Raw genomic sequence first — 16,038 nt, 5'->3', positions numbered from 1 at the left:
GAAATCAAAGCACGACAGAATCCGCCGACCACAAGCCAGACGCCCTGACATCAAAGTCGGCCGCCTGAAATAGAGAAGAAGGTGAAGCCACAAGAAAAAAAACAGATCTGTGTGGAGAAGCAGATCTAAAAACCGAGAAGGACAGGGGATCAAAACTTGTTGTTGCGTCTTTTCTTTTGTTGCAGGTAACGATGGTCCTCACAGCCGACAGAGAAGGGAAGAGAAGAAGAAAGCAGGCCAGATCCACCCATTTCCGGGCATTGTCTGCGGCGGCGCATGAACCCACTCGTCGCTAGTGGCGGCGGCGCGTGGAGAAGACGCGCCGCAACTATTCCGGCGGATTCCAGATGGCTTTCCACTGATCCTGTAATTTCTGAGGGCTTATTTTGTAATTTTTGAATTGTATTTGATACATTTTAAATTTTTGTTATTTTAAAACATGTAAAAATGACGTGGGAGTTGAGCATGGTAAAAAAGTGATGTTAGTTTGTGTGTTTGTATTTTCTTTTATGTATGTGTTTTTTTAATGTTAAAATTAAAAAAAAAAGATAAAAATAATAAAAAGAAGGAAAAAATTAAGTGTTTTAATTTATACATGGTCAATTATTTTAAGAACAAATAAAATTATGTTGTACTTCCTATAAAAATATAAAAACATGTTTTTACATATATTTTAGGATTTAATAATTGAGTTATTAAACCTTTAAGAATTTAATTAATATTTTAAATTTTTAAATTATATTAAATCATAAAGTAGTTTATTTTAAATAAGGTGTGTTCGGGGTTAAACGAAAAAAAAAAAGTACTAAAACGGTGGCAACGCAGTAAATTGATAATAGAAAAACCCACTCCAAGTAAAGTAATTTGACGATTTTAATTGAAGATATTAGTTTAACTCCAACACAAAATTCACACAATCACACACACACACACACACACACACACACACACACACACACACACACATATATATATATATGTATAAAGTACAAATTAAAATGGTCCGATCTTGAAATTTCTATTATAAGAAAACAGATCAGATATGTATCTGCAGCAATAGAGCAGATGTTGCCAAAAACAAACAGTCTAGGCAAACTGCTACAGTAGCATAAAACAGAGAATTAACAAACGCAATGTCCACGAGTGCTTCATGGATTGCTACCTTGACGAAGAGAAAGACCTGCAATTAATACGGAAACAATATTGGAAGATTTTAAGAACCTTATTTGTAAGAATCTTAATCGGGTTCAGCTTCTTATTTCATGGTACCTGGTTATTTCCTAGCATGGAAATGCATGAGGTTGTCAGAGTCCCTCCTCAAGCGCCTCGGGATCACCACCAACTTCAAACTCACATCTACCGGTGCAGCCGCGTCTCTTGAGTATATAAATTAAGATACAAAGGAGGAGCGAGATGAGACCACCTCCTCCTCCTTTAGCAGCTAGTGAGTAGCCTCCGCTGGCCGATTCTGGTGCAGGGGGGGAGAAGCTGGCATCATTCATGGCTCAAAACTACAAAGAGAATAATTAGAAAACAACGAGTAATGCTCAAAGTGAGATTAGGAAGAGATAGTATTGATAAAATTACCAAATAGAGACAGAAACAGAGGAGGAGGTAATTAGCTTGCCCAGAGTTTTCGGTTTGTGCTTATGGTGATGGTGGCTATCAGCTGTTTAATGTATATAGATGGAGGGTGAGTATCACGCGTTATATGGTGCGTGATGGATAGGTGACTATCCATGGAGAAAACATTTTGGTGGCATGTTAGCGACTATCTATTTTTTAAAGTAATTTTTAAAAAAATATATATTAAGATAATATTTTTTTATTTTATAAACATTAATTTTAATATAAATGTATGAAAATTATTTGAAAATATTAAAAATATATTAATTTAAAGTAAAATAAAAAATAAAAAAAATTAAATTTTTTTAAAATCACTTTTAAAATATAAAAACAAACATAATCAATAGTTTTAATCAACAAGGATCAAATTGCATTTACACTGTTCTATTCCCATTTCTCATCATTATCATCATCGCGTTAGTCATCGAGAGTGGCTGACTAGATAACAGAATTCTACATAACAAGACAAAGCATGATTCCATATTTAAAAGCAAAAGTATATTTAAAAAAAACATGAGGCGTAGTGACCGAATCCAACTCCATGTTCGAGTGGGTGACAGGACAGCCCTAGAAAGTTAGAACTCCTCTCCAATTTGTTACCTGCTTTTTCTTTACAGTTCATTTCTTTTTTATCTTTGCTAAATTTTATTTTTACACATACATGTTAATCAAATTGCAGCACAGCATTACCCTCTAACCAGAAAACAATCATTCAACCAAAGGGCAATTACATCTTTTTGTCATTTTCAAAACAAATAAAAATTAAAACTTTTTAATACATGAGAAAAATAAAATTCAAAACAAAATTATATAATTATAACATAAACAACTTTTTTGGCCCCTACACTGTTGTAATTCTGTTGATCCAGACCCTTATGTTTTCGAGTTACTAATGCATCCATTGTGCCTCATGATATTTTGTGATGTGAACCTTTCATCCAACTCGAACGTCAATATTGTCTGAATGTTCCCATATGTCAATAAAATTGAGGACTTTGTTTCTATTTCTTATCTTTTTAGGTTTTACTAGTCGGTTGTTGGTGTTTTTGCTATGGGTTGGATTCATATTTTTAAAGATAATATTTAAATCTTTAGAAACTTTTCAGCGTTTTAATTAAACTTGATATAGTAATTTAAATTTAAAAAATATTGACTCATCTATTTGTTCAAATCAAGTTTTAAATTAAATAGTATGAAATTTTTTATATTTGAGAGATTTGGTCGTATATATAAAAATAAAATATTTTTTATATATAATTTTTTACAACATTTCAGAGAAAACTAGATATTTTAATATAAATTTTAAAAATACCAATGACAAAACTAAGAAATTAAAAGAAAAAATGATAAATTTTTTATTGGAGGGTTAAATGTAAAAGAAAAATAATTTTAACAAAAAAACACTTAAAAAAATGAGGACCAAACTTAGAATTGAGTTCCAAATCAAAAGAAAATATAATATATGAGTTCCAAACTTAGAATTGAGTTCTAAAAATATAATATATGTAAATTTGAATTGAGTTCCAAATCAAAAGAAAATAAAATTTTTACAAAACAATTAAGGACAAAAACTAAAAATTAAAAGAAAAGGGCCGGAGTAAAAATATAAAAAACCAAGAAAATCAATATACAATTTAAGTTTGGGTGTTTACACGCGAGTCATTAGCTTTTTGAATCTTAATATTAACTAAATTGTATAAAAATACCATAATACCTTCAATAATTTAACAAACAAACAAAAAAGCTTAAAAAGTAAAAAATAACCCTTCATAGAATTTATTTATTTTTTTACTTAAAGAGCATTTAAGTAATCTCTTTGTTTATTCAAAAAAAAAAAAAACTGATACCACCCTGCAGGCCAGACAAATTTTTTTTTAATTTTAAAAAGGTATTGTAATATTTTTTCTGTTCATTTAAAAATAAAAGGACCCTATCAGTACTCTCTCATAGGCAAAACAAATGTTTTATGTTTTAAGGATAAAATAGTTATTTCACTGCTGGAGGGCGCCATGCCTTTAATGCTACAGTAAAAATACCATTAAAACCCCTTCCCTTGTAGTATATTTGTTATTATTATTTTGTTCGACACTCGATGAAAAAGGCATGGATATTTCAGAGGGGTGATTTCTTTTTCTCACAGATACAATTTGGCTTTATAAAACTCACTTGCCAGCAAACAATTTCTACGAGGCTAAGTAAAGATGTTTTGTAGGATTGGAGAGAGAGAGAGAGAGAGAGAGAGGGAGGGAGGGAGGGAGGGAGGATTACAGTACAAGCCATTCTCTCTCCTACTCAAAGCCATAACAAACGAACAAATATTATTTTATTATATTCCTCTCTTTTACACACACATTTTCCAAGGAATCGTGGTTTGCGCTGCTTCTATCTGCTTTTTTGATATCTGTTTGGCCGGGTAGAAAATGAAGCAAAATAACTGAAAAGGAGTGGAAATGGCGCGAATGTACTATAGAACAATTAATTTCTCGGTATTAGTGTTTTTTTTAATGAGATTAGACGGAGGATTATTGAATTAATGACTTTATAGATTAGTTATTTGGTCTATTAAAATAATATTTTTTTAAAAAAAAAAAGAATTTATTTTTAATATTAGTAATTCAAAAATATTAAAAAAAAACCTTAAAAGTTGTTTTCTCTTACAAATCTAAATTATTTCATAATACTTTGTTAACTATTGTAAAAGGCTAAAATAAAATGGTATTATGATAAGGAGGTTAAACTGCACTGAGCATATATTAAAAAATTTAATCCTTTTCCAAACATTACCTAAATAAACAATCCGACGACGGATTCTGGCATGGCTAATCTCCTTGAAGTCAGATTCTTTGTTGTGCAAAGACTGTTTATATTTTACATGTATACAAATGGATCGATCCATCGGCCCACGTGAGAAAATAAAGTCAAAGACAAGGCACCCGAAGACAATAAAGAAACATTAAAGTAACGGTACGGGGAAGAAGAGGATGTGTACGTTGAAAAAAAAAAAAGAGTTTCTTTCCAATCCACGGAACGCACCGTTTTGTTCCATTCACCCGCCTTTAATATGTTTTGAGGGGAAGAAAACATTAAAAACTTTATACATACTAAATCAATAACTCTTGAAGGACTCAATACTTAATTAAATGAGTAAAAACAAATCTCGCAATTTCAAATTTCGAACACACCACAATCCATTGTGCTTGCTTCTTTTAATGTGATCTTAATTTTTTTTAAGAAAATCAATTTTAGATGCAATTTTAAAAAACACAATTTTTTTTAAAAAAAATTGTTTGGTTAAAACAATATTATGAGATTGATTTTTTAATATAAAATAAATAAATAAAAAATTTTCATAAATAAAAAGTATAATGTTTTAACTTGTACAGAAATAAGATTTAAAACAAAATTACACACGAAACCTAGTATAAAAAACACGAATTATTTTAATAATCAAACAATCTTTTCTCCACCATTGATTTTTTTATGCTTGTTTTACACCTTCACATTTAAAATAAACTGATGGTTCTTTTTCCCCTAAATAGAAGGATCTTATAGTCGAGGAAAAATTGTGATACATGTTTGATGCTCCATTTTACAAATTAAAATAAACATATTTATATTGATTTCAAATAATTAAGACATGAAGAATTATATTTAAAAAAAAAAATAATCCAAGGACTTAAAAAGACAAGTGGGAGGTGCTCGTTGTGTTTAGGCGGTGCATGAATAGCTACCCGATGTCTAAATACAGGATTTTATGGTGGCATTGGAAGCATCTTGTCATCCTTTTTCAGGTCGTCTAATACATCATAGAAAGAGCGACGAGAGATCTCAAACTATCTTTTTTTTTTTTCTATTCTTATTAAAATTCATGTTGACCTACAAAAATTAAAAGATGTTGTATGTAACATCTCATAACTTAGAATGCAATTATAACATGGCCATTTTTTAATGAAAAAACAATTACATATATATTTTATTGAATATTAAAAAAAATTCAGCAGAATCTTTCTTATAATTACAAATTTATCATTTTTTTTCCACCATAAAAACCGTATCACAATTTAAGTTTCATACGGTAGCCTCATTCATAACTCATTTCATTAAGTCACTATTCCATAATTAGATTTTATCATTATCATTTCAACATTTGCATAACATATCATATAGATTCCCATTCATCATTTCATATTAAACATATCATACTAAAAAAAATATTTTACATACAAGACTATAAAAACTCTCTCATTGTCCCTCTTTGGGTTTCGTCCTTCATTCTTCTCCCCTCTTTTCATAAGAAAAGGAGAATCCTGACAAAATGTCCCTCAATTTTTTTTTTATATTAAGTTTTTTAAATTGAACTTGATATTTTGTTTTTACCATATATAGGAATCTCACATCATCGAGAGAGAAAATGACACACGTTTGGTGCCTGATTTTAAAAATTAAAACATGATTACATTGATCTCAAATGATTAAAGGTGAAGGGATTATTTTTGAAAAACAAAATAATCCAGGGACTGAGAAAGATAAGTGAAAAGTGCCTCGTCATGCTTGGGCAGAGCGCGGGAATAACCATCCAATATCCAAATAAAAAATACTTTTAAAGACATCTTTTACGTCTATATGGACCTTCTATTTCTACATTGTTTAATCGAAAAGTTGCGTGTCTTCCGTTATTATCAACTTATAAAAGACAAACGAAACAAGTTCGTCATCTTCAATTTTTAATATTAACTTATAAAAACGTAGAAACGGGAGAGCCCACGTGCACATGTTGCTTAAAGAGAAGTAGAAACGCATGTGGGCCATGCAAAGCTAGTTGAAATATAAAATGTGGATCGCTAGAAGATGTGGCACTGCAATTGTTGATCTGATCCGGTCACTATTGTCTCCGGCTCACGGAAATGTACCTGAAAACAAGATCCAAATCCCCTCTGAAAATGAGAAATTAAAGAAGATTCCCTACGCTATTTAATTTTAGCTGGTTTAGAATTATTGATATTAAAAATAATTTATATTTTTAAAAAAGTGATTTTAATCAAATCATTTTAAAAAATAATCTTAGTCACATTCTCTCACGCGCTCTAAATATATATAATATAGTCCTAACCCTATATCATGTGTTTGATGAAAGCCGTGTCATCTATAAGAAAAATATCAATGGAATGTAAATCGTAATATGTAGGGCAAGATATGGCAGAGAGCCTGTAAGTGGAAAGGTTCGAAAAAGAACATTAGCAAGTTGTCTTTCAACAACAGGATATAATTAGTGTTGCTATTAGCATAGTACGTAGATTATGTTTTGCCAGGTAGTTGAAAGTTGAAATTTTTTTTTCCGGTAAAAATTACAGTTTTTTTTTTGTTTAAAATTATTTTTTTTATATGTTGGGGCTGTTTTGATATATTGATATTAAATATAATTTTTTTAAAATAAAAATTATTTTAATGTATTTATAAATTAAAAAAAATAAATACTCAATTAGATCATTAATTTACATATATTTTTTCTTTTTCAAAGCTATAAAAAAAAATAGTTATCAAGATAATGAGGATCAAATCTTATATGAAAGAAAAACGCAAGGAGGATGAATTCCTAAACTAAATTAAATTTTAAAGATCATATCAAATAAAACGACAATAAAAAGAAAGGAGACCAAATCAAACAGATGAAAAAAAATTAAAGGAGGATAAAATTGAAAAAGAAATTCTAACTTTATAAATTATCTCAAATAAAACAAATAATAATCAAAAGAAAAATGACTAAATCTAAAAGAAAAATAAAATAATGGGTTGTTTTGAAAATTTAAAGGATCAAGTATGAAAGCCAAGGTAGAGAGAGAGAGAAAAAAAAAAGATTGTCAATATCAAACTAGATATCAATAAGTTACATGCGATGCCTAGAAAGGAAATGTCTTCCAAAATGATTTCAAAAATATCAATCACTATGTTTTTGGCCTCTGTAATATGTTGCACGCACCACTTAAATATAAGGGAGTAGTGGACACATTGGCGCGCGATGCAGCGCTAGCCATTTTTGATGTTTTAATTATATTTTATATTTATTAAAATATAAGATTTTTCCTTAGCATCTGAATTGCAAGTAAATACTAGAATGAAAATGTAAAAAGTCTCTAGATCATAGTTAAACAAAAATATATTTTTAAGAATATTTTAGTTATTTTATTATGTTTTTAAATTATTAATAGATCTCGTGGAAAGATCATATTACCCCCGATAATCCAGTTCATCAATTTCTTTGAAAGAGTAAAATAGACATTATAATGTTATGATAAATAGTAAATCTTCTTATGATGAACAATGTTTATTCCTCCCCAATAAGCTTTTATTAATTTCAAACATATATTAATCTATTAAAACATTTACTTTATGACGTAATTTTCCATTAGAAAATGATATAAGATAGCATTTTGAGTGGAGAAATTTAGAGTAACTTGTCATACTTGCTCCATATGAGAGAGAGATATATAAAAAAAAAGAGAGAGAAAATTTATATGAAAATATTCTTATTATTTTTAATGGATTTTACCTCTAATTTTTTTTCATCATCTATCTCTCTTTACAAAATAAATTCATAAAAGTAATTAATAAAATGTCACAAGTACTTCAATACCACCATAAAAATTAAATAATCTTCTTCGGGTGCCTCAGTAGAAATTAATCTAGGTAACTTGATTATAGAGTGAGTAAAGTTTTGATATAATTAAATCATCAAAACTCTGTTAACTCTGACTTGACTTCCTTTTTGGCATAAAAGGGCACCACATGCCTCAATTTGGCATCATCAATCGATCTTCGTTCAATTGGATATTTGAGTTTAAATAATCAAACCCTGACTTGACTTCCTTTTTTGCCCTACTTTTTCATGCATTATCATATTGCTCTAGAAATTGCTTTAAAGATGTTGAAGGACACGCCCGAAACCACCAAAGGGAGGCATTTATGTTTTCACCTCGTTAAGCAGTAGAGTACATTCCAGTTAAATAATGAGGCCAACCATTCATGTTTTTCAAGATTCTAGCTATTCCTTTACCATTGTGGTCAAATTCATGAATCTCCACTCTGTTAACCATCCAAGTTTTTCATGGATTTTCTATATGATATGCCATAGGCAAAGGCAATGTCTGGAGTCACTACCGCAATCTTCAAATTTACCGGCGGAATTTTATGTTGGTATTTGCATTATTAATCCGTCGGTAATTAATTTACTAACGAAATCACTGACAGAAATTCTCTGTCGATAAATCTATTGTCAGTAATTTTTTGTCCGTTGGTAATACATTTTTTTTATTTACCGATAGATTTGCTAATAGAAAAGGCTAGCAAAAATAATTACCCGTTTTATTCCATCGGTATTTTCCTTGGCAAAATACCATTTGTAATTCCGTTGGTAATTATTTAAAAATATTCAAAAAAATAATTTTACAAAACTATAAAATAATTAAATTAATATAAATCAACACTCTATAATACTCAAAATGCTTGGAAAAAAGAAGGAGAAAATCAACTCAAATAAATTTGCAACAAATAAATTCAACTAAAAAAATTCATATAAAAAAATTTAAAAATCCTATAAATAAATCAACTAAAAATTGATTTCATATGAAAAAAAAATTCTTACAACAACATTCATACAATTATTAAGAACAAAAACAATTAAAATAAAATAAAAAACAAATATAGTGTAAAAAAAAAATCTTACCTTAATGTAGTTGCAAATGAAGTTAAAAAAAGAAAAAAATTCATAAAATATACTAATTTAAAAAAAAAACTGAAAAGAAAGGAAAAGAAAACATACCTGAGCATGGAGAAGAAAAAAAGGAGTTGAGGATAGAAAAAAAGAAAGAAAAATAAATATTAATAGAAGAGAAGAAAGAAAAATAAATATTAATGTTTTTTTACATATGAGGAAGAAGAAGAGGAAAAAAAAGAAGAAGAAGAAAGGAGACGGGTCATTGATGTTAGTGTTAATACTTTGTTAACAATTGTAAAAGGCTGAAATAAAATAGTATTATGATAAGGAAGTTAAACTGCACTGAGCATAGATTAGGTATAATTATCAAATATTCTCTGCCCCTATTTCCGTCCATCCTATTGTATATTTTGTCCAAAAAGATGTGTGGGCACGGGTCAAATCCTATGATCCTAGCCTATTAAAAAACCAATACGTTCGCAGGAGGTCGGTTACCATGGCGATTTGGTCGATAGAGTGCATACTTTAACATATATTTTGTGATGGTCACTTGCGCAAGAAAGAGATAGATAGATATATAAATAAATAAACCGTAGGAAACTTCTGGGAAGTTCTTCGAATGAGTTTACGTTGATTTCCTTTTTCCTTCCATCCTTGTGGGATTTTGCACTCCTATGTCAAGCTATTTTTTTTTTTTTGTCAAAATAGATGTGTGGGCAGGCGTTCAATCCTATGATCCTAGCCTATTAAAAAAATTTAAAGAATTTGTGGGTGATGCCGCAGCACTATCCTCCCCGGCTCTCTCTCTCTCTCTCTCTCTATATCAAATAAGAAAGAAAGAATTTGTGGGACTTGTTCCCTTTAGGGTTTAAGGCTTACGGTGCATGTGTATCACTATACGGTGTCTTACATGTTTATTAAACTTGCAAGATGTTTAATGAGTTTGAGAATTAGTTGTGGTGCACGTAAGCTGACCCGTATATCTCAAATTATCAAAAAAAAAAAATGAAAAACTTTGAGGGGTAACCTCAATTAATCTGGTTCTGTATATTTTTTTTAAAAAATTACTAATTTAAATTTTATAAATTTTATTACTATTAAAAATTTATATAATTATTAATTTTAGAGTGTATTTGACTCGTCATGATATGTATAAAGTAGCACCAACATCCATATTTAAAAAAAGAAAAGAAAAGAAAAGAAAAGAAAGGAAGGGGGAAATAAAGGCATCTTGAAAGACGAGGACAAGGGACACAATCTCTCAAAACTCCAGCTACTTGCATGCTCCGGGTTTGGATAACACGAATATTCAACTGACCAATCACTCTATTTTCATTTACAATGAGAAAGTATTTTGAAAATCACTACACTTTTAAATACATACTAATTTAATAGCTCTCAAAATTAAGGATTCAATACTTAATTAAATGAGTAAAAAAATCTCACAATTTCAAATTTCAAACACACAAAGCTCATAAAAGTTTATTTAGAAGTACGATGGAGATTATAATTTTTTTTAAAAAAAACTAAAAACTTTGAGGAAAACTAAAAATTCCATATCAAGTGCTTGATGAAACTCCGAGTTTCATCAATAAGATAAATATTAAATGCATTATTTACAGAATCGCTTCCCATCCCTCGATTTTTGCTACTAAAGGAGCAAAAGGCAGTTCCTTCGCATTGGTGAAGTACATGGTACCCAACTATAGAATTTTTGTCGGAACGTTTTCACAGAACGGGCGGGGTTCTAAACGAGGTTACGTTAGAGTCGTTTGTTGACGTGGTTTTAGTTATTTTTAAATAATTTGTTATATTAAAATATATATTAATAATATTTTTTTATGTTTTTAAAATTATTTTTAGCATCAGCACATTAAAATAATTTGAAAACACTAAAAATATATTAATCTAAAATAATTATAAAAATAAAATAAAATTTAAATTTTTTAAAAACACTTTTGAAACACAAAAGAAACAATCATAATCATCTCGGATCCCAATGGCTCCCACAGACATCTCGATCCCAACTAGATTTTTTATATTAAGGTTTTTTTTAAAAATTAAACTTGATAGTTTTTTTACTTAAATATGAGAATCCCATTCCATCAAGAACAAATTCTGACACGTGTTTGGTTGCTGCCTGATTTTGAAAATTAAAACACAATTATATTGGTCTCAAACGATAAAGGCTCGAGGGATTAATTATATTTGACAAACAAAATATTTCAGGGATTGAAAAGGATGAATGGGAGGCACTCATTGTGTTTAGGCGCCGCGGTCCGTGAATAACTATCTAATATTTAAATAAAAAACATTTTAAAAAATATATTATGCAAGTTGATAAGCCTAATTTTTCGAAACAAAGAAAAAAAAAAGTCAGTACATCTTGTGTTCTCTCATCTCATTTTTAATTTCCTGTGTTATTTTGAAAAAATCTTTTCTTTTTCTCCATCTATAAGAACTAAGAAGCAGAAACGGGAGAGCGCACGCGCACATGTTGCTTGAAGAGAAGTAGAAACGCAACAGCGCCATGCAAAATTAGTGGGTTGTTTTGTTTGTGAAGATTATTGAAAAAACAGATTAAAAAATTCGAAAAAAATGCTTTACATAATTATTTATATCATCATAAAATAATAATTATTTTAATAGTTGGACGCCGCATTGAATATGAAAATTAGTGTTTGGTTGCTAGCCACTTGTAATGTTTTAATTATATTTTATATTTATTAAAATACAATATTTTTTTTGTGATAGTAATTAAAAAAATCATAATGAAAGAATTAAAGAAAAAATTATTTATATAGTTCAACTCCAACACAATTATTTATATATACTTATATATAAAGTAAAAATTAAAATGGTCTGATCTTGAAATTTTTATTATGAGAAAAAAGATCAAATATTTATCTGCAGCAATGAAGTGGATTTAACCAAAAACCAACGCGCGTATCCATGCTGCTACAATAGCCTAAAACAGAGAATTAACAAACGTAGTGTCCACGAGTACTTCACCTTGACGAAGAAGAAGACCTGCAAATAATACGAAAACAATAATATAAAATTTTAAGAACCTCATTTTAAGATCTTGTTTGCTATCTTTTCTGCTGGAAAACAAGAAGAAGAAGAAGCACAGAATAGCCTGAAGGCATGGTCTGCTATTTCTGTCCAGAATAGTCCATGCCAAGTCTGCGATCTCAGTCGAGTAAACTTTAGGCTCTTGAAAATCCTAAATTCAAAAAAGAAAAAAAAACCCATAGAATTATCACTCAAAAGCCCGAAATGCAGTACTCTGATCACACCTCACCCTCACCTCACATCTCCTGACAGGGAAAAAAAATGGAGTTCAAGGAACCAAAAATCATAAAAACATTTTTTATATTAGAAAAAAGGAATTCGGTTTTTCACCAAAAGATCGAACAAAAATTCAAATTTCGTTTTCCAACAGAAGATTAATGCCTCTTGTGTACTCAACAAAACCACAACCAACGGACCACCATCGCAACCCATCTCCCCTTGCAGTTCTCACCTCTCTCTCTCTCTGGAAAAAAAAAAAAAAAACACAACCATCGAACTAGATACCAATAAAACCACCAAACCACGGCATAGCGGTCAACAACAAAACGATCCAGCTGCCAGGAGCAAAAAAAAAAAAAAAAAAGAGCACGAAAAGCGAAAACGCCGGCAGACTCAAGCGATCACGACAAACAACGCAACCTTCCAGGCCGACGCCGCTAGTTACTCCACCAGCGTCGGAAGGCCCGCGAAAACAAAAGTGAAAGCAACACAAGGCAGAAAGACTGGATAGCGACGAGAAAGACCGCCCCCTTCAGCGTGCAGAGGAGATGGAGTTGGCACCGATCTGACACTCAACGCACCGAAACACCATCGGTTTAAAATAGAGTCGGATCTGCGATCGATTAATTAACAAAGATTTTGGCTGTGACTGCTGTGCATGGTGAGTGATTGTTTTATGGACGCCTTTCTTTCCGTTAAAAATAGAAAGCTCCTAAATCAAGCCCCAGCAAAAAAGAAACAGCACCCTTATGGCCTTATTAAACCCCACCCCCCCCCCCCCCCCCCCCCCCCCAAAAAAAGAAAAAAAAGAAAAAAAAAAGTAGCAGTAAATTGATAGAAAAACCCACTCCCATTAGTATAGTAAAAAAAAAGCCCACAATTCCTTACGATTTTAATTGAAGATATCAGACTAACTCCAACACAAAATTCACACCATCACACACACACACACACACACATATAAGGTACAAATTAAAATGGTCTGATCTCGAATGAGAAACCAGGCCAAATATTTACTTGCAGCAATTCAGTAGATAGAACCCAAAACCAACAGTCGAGGCGCCCGAGTACTTCATGGATGGCAACTTTGACGAAGAAGACGACCTGCAATTAATACGAAAACAATATTGGAAAATTTTGAGAACCTCATTGTATGAATCTTAAGCAGCTTTAACTTCTTATTACATGTTACCTACTTATTCCCCAGCAATGAAGTGCATGGCTCTCGGAGTCCCTCCACTGGCCTGCTTGGAATCACCACCACCATTACACTCGGTTGTACAGCTGCAGCGGCCTCTCATGAGTATATAAATTAAGATAGCAAGGAGGAGCAAGAGGAGACCAGCTCCTCCTTTAGCAGCCAAGGAGAAGCCTCCGCTGGCCGAGTACTGCTGCGCAGGAGGGGGGGAGAAGTTGGCATCATTCATAACTCAAAACTACAAAAAGGAATAATTAGAAAACAATGAGTAATGTTCGAAGTAAGATTAGAAATAGATAGTATTGATAACATAACCAAATATTAGAAAACAGTGAGTATAGGGTTTGTGAATATATATGGAGATGGTGGGCATAAGTAGCAAGTAAAGTATACATAGAGGCATGATTACATCTTCGTATATTTCCAAGACTCCAAGGTACACTTCCAACGAATTTCATAATGGATACATTTCTACCTTAATTTCAGGCTTTATCAGACTCTGTCATCAAGATGAAAATTGTATTTACACTCTTCACTAGTTCACTGTGCCTAAAGTCTTTTTTAATTTGTTTAATTGTAGAATAAAACAAAATCATTGCTTGGCACATTATGTTTGATTTTGGAAGGGTTAGCACGTAATCCCTTTCGTTTTATTCGACAATATTTTGAGGAAACTGAAAGGGGTTTTGAAGCCATGTTTGTTTTTTGAAAAATTATTTTTTAAATTTTTTCATGTTTATTTGTTATTATAAAATGTGATCAACGGAAAACACTTTTCAATCAACAAAAAATACTTTTCAGTTAAAGAAAAATTTGATTTGGTTTACAGGAAAGTTTTTTCCTTTTGGTTGGGTTTGTTTTTCGGAAAATGATTTCCGGGAAACCACTTTCCAAACTTTCATGTGTTTGTTTGCCATTAGAAAAGTTGGTCAACAGAAAACACTTTCGTCAAGGGAAAAATTGGCTTGGTTTTTAGAAAAGTGTTTTCTTGGAAAATTTGGGCGGAAAACTCTTTTCGGAAGTTGTGAAAATTTTAGAAATGTCATTATTTGCTGATTATATCAAATTTGATCCTCAAACTTTTGATTGCTATATATATTTTGTTTTGAATATTTATTTTTAATTTCATCTCTTAAAATTTAATTTTTATATTAACTTTGGTCCTTATTTTTATAATTGATATTTGCTTTTTTCTTATCATTTTTTTATTAAAATTTTTTATCTATTAAATTTGGTCCTCATTATTTTGATTGTTACTTATTTTATTTGAAATAATTTATGAAATGTTAATTATTATTATTTTAATTTCTTCATCTTTCAATTATTTTATTTTTTATTTGATCTTTATTATTTTGATTATTATTTATTTTATATGAGATAATTTATGAAATTATATTTTTTTTCAATTTCATTCCCATTCAACTTTTAATTTGTAAGATTTGTTCCTCATTATTTTAATAAATTTGAAAAAAATAAAACATTAATAAGTTATTTTCCAGCTCATTTTCCATAATATAACCAAACACTGGAAAGTGTTTTCCAACTTATTTTCCATTACACTACCAAATATCGGAAAATACTTTCTGGAATTCACTTTCCCCGGAATTCACTTTCCAAAAGAAAACTACTTTCCAGTAAACAAACGGGGCCCGAACTTCTATTTTATTCTCGATTTACTTTACTGCCCCTTTGTCTTTCAGGTTCTTACAGAAGAATTCCTAATAATCTTATTGGAAACCTGGACTGAATCTTAGGTGAGCTTGAATGCACCATGGTTTTTTTTTTATTAATCTTAGGTGAGCTTGAATCTTAGGGTTAAATTTTTTAAAAATAACTCCAGTAAAAAAAAAAAATAAGTACCAACAATTTGGATTTATAAAATTCACTGGCGAACAATTTCTATGAAGCTACCCTGTTTATTTCTGTATTTTAAAAATATTTTTGAAAAAATTTAAAATTTAAATTTTTTTTATTTACTTCAAATTAATATTTTTTTAGTGTTTTCAAATCATTTTGATGTGTTGATGTCAAAAATAATTTTTAAAAATAAAAATACATCATTGGTATACATTTTAATATAAAAAATTATTTGAAAAGCTACTATAAATACTGGATTTCATTTTCAAAATAACCTTAACTATTGTTAATTTTGATAGACAATAAAGCAATGATTTTTTTTTTCATGGACAACACTTGGATTCAAAGAATG

The sequence above is a fragment of the Populus nigra genome, chromosome 18 (assembly GCF_951802175.1).
Source record: "Populus nigra chromosome 18, ddPopNigr1.1, whole genome shotgun sequence".
In the NCBI taxonomy this organism is placed as follows: domain Eukaryota; kingdom Viridiplantae; phylum Streptophyta; class Magnoliopsida; order Malpighiales; family Salicaceae; genus Populus; species Populus nigra.
The sequence above is the reverse complement of the archived record's forward strand: the minus strand, read 5'-3'. Positions refer to the sequence as shown.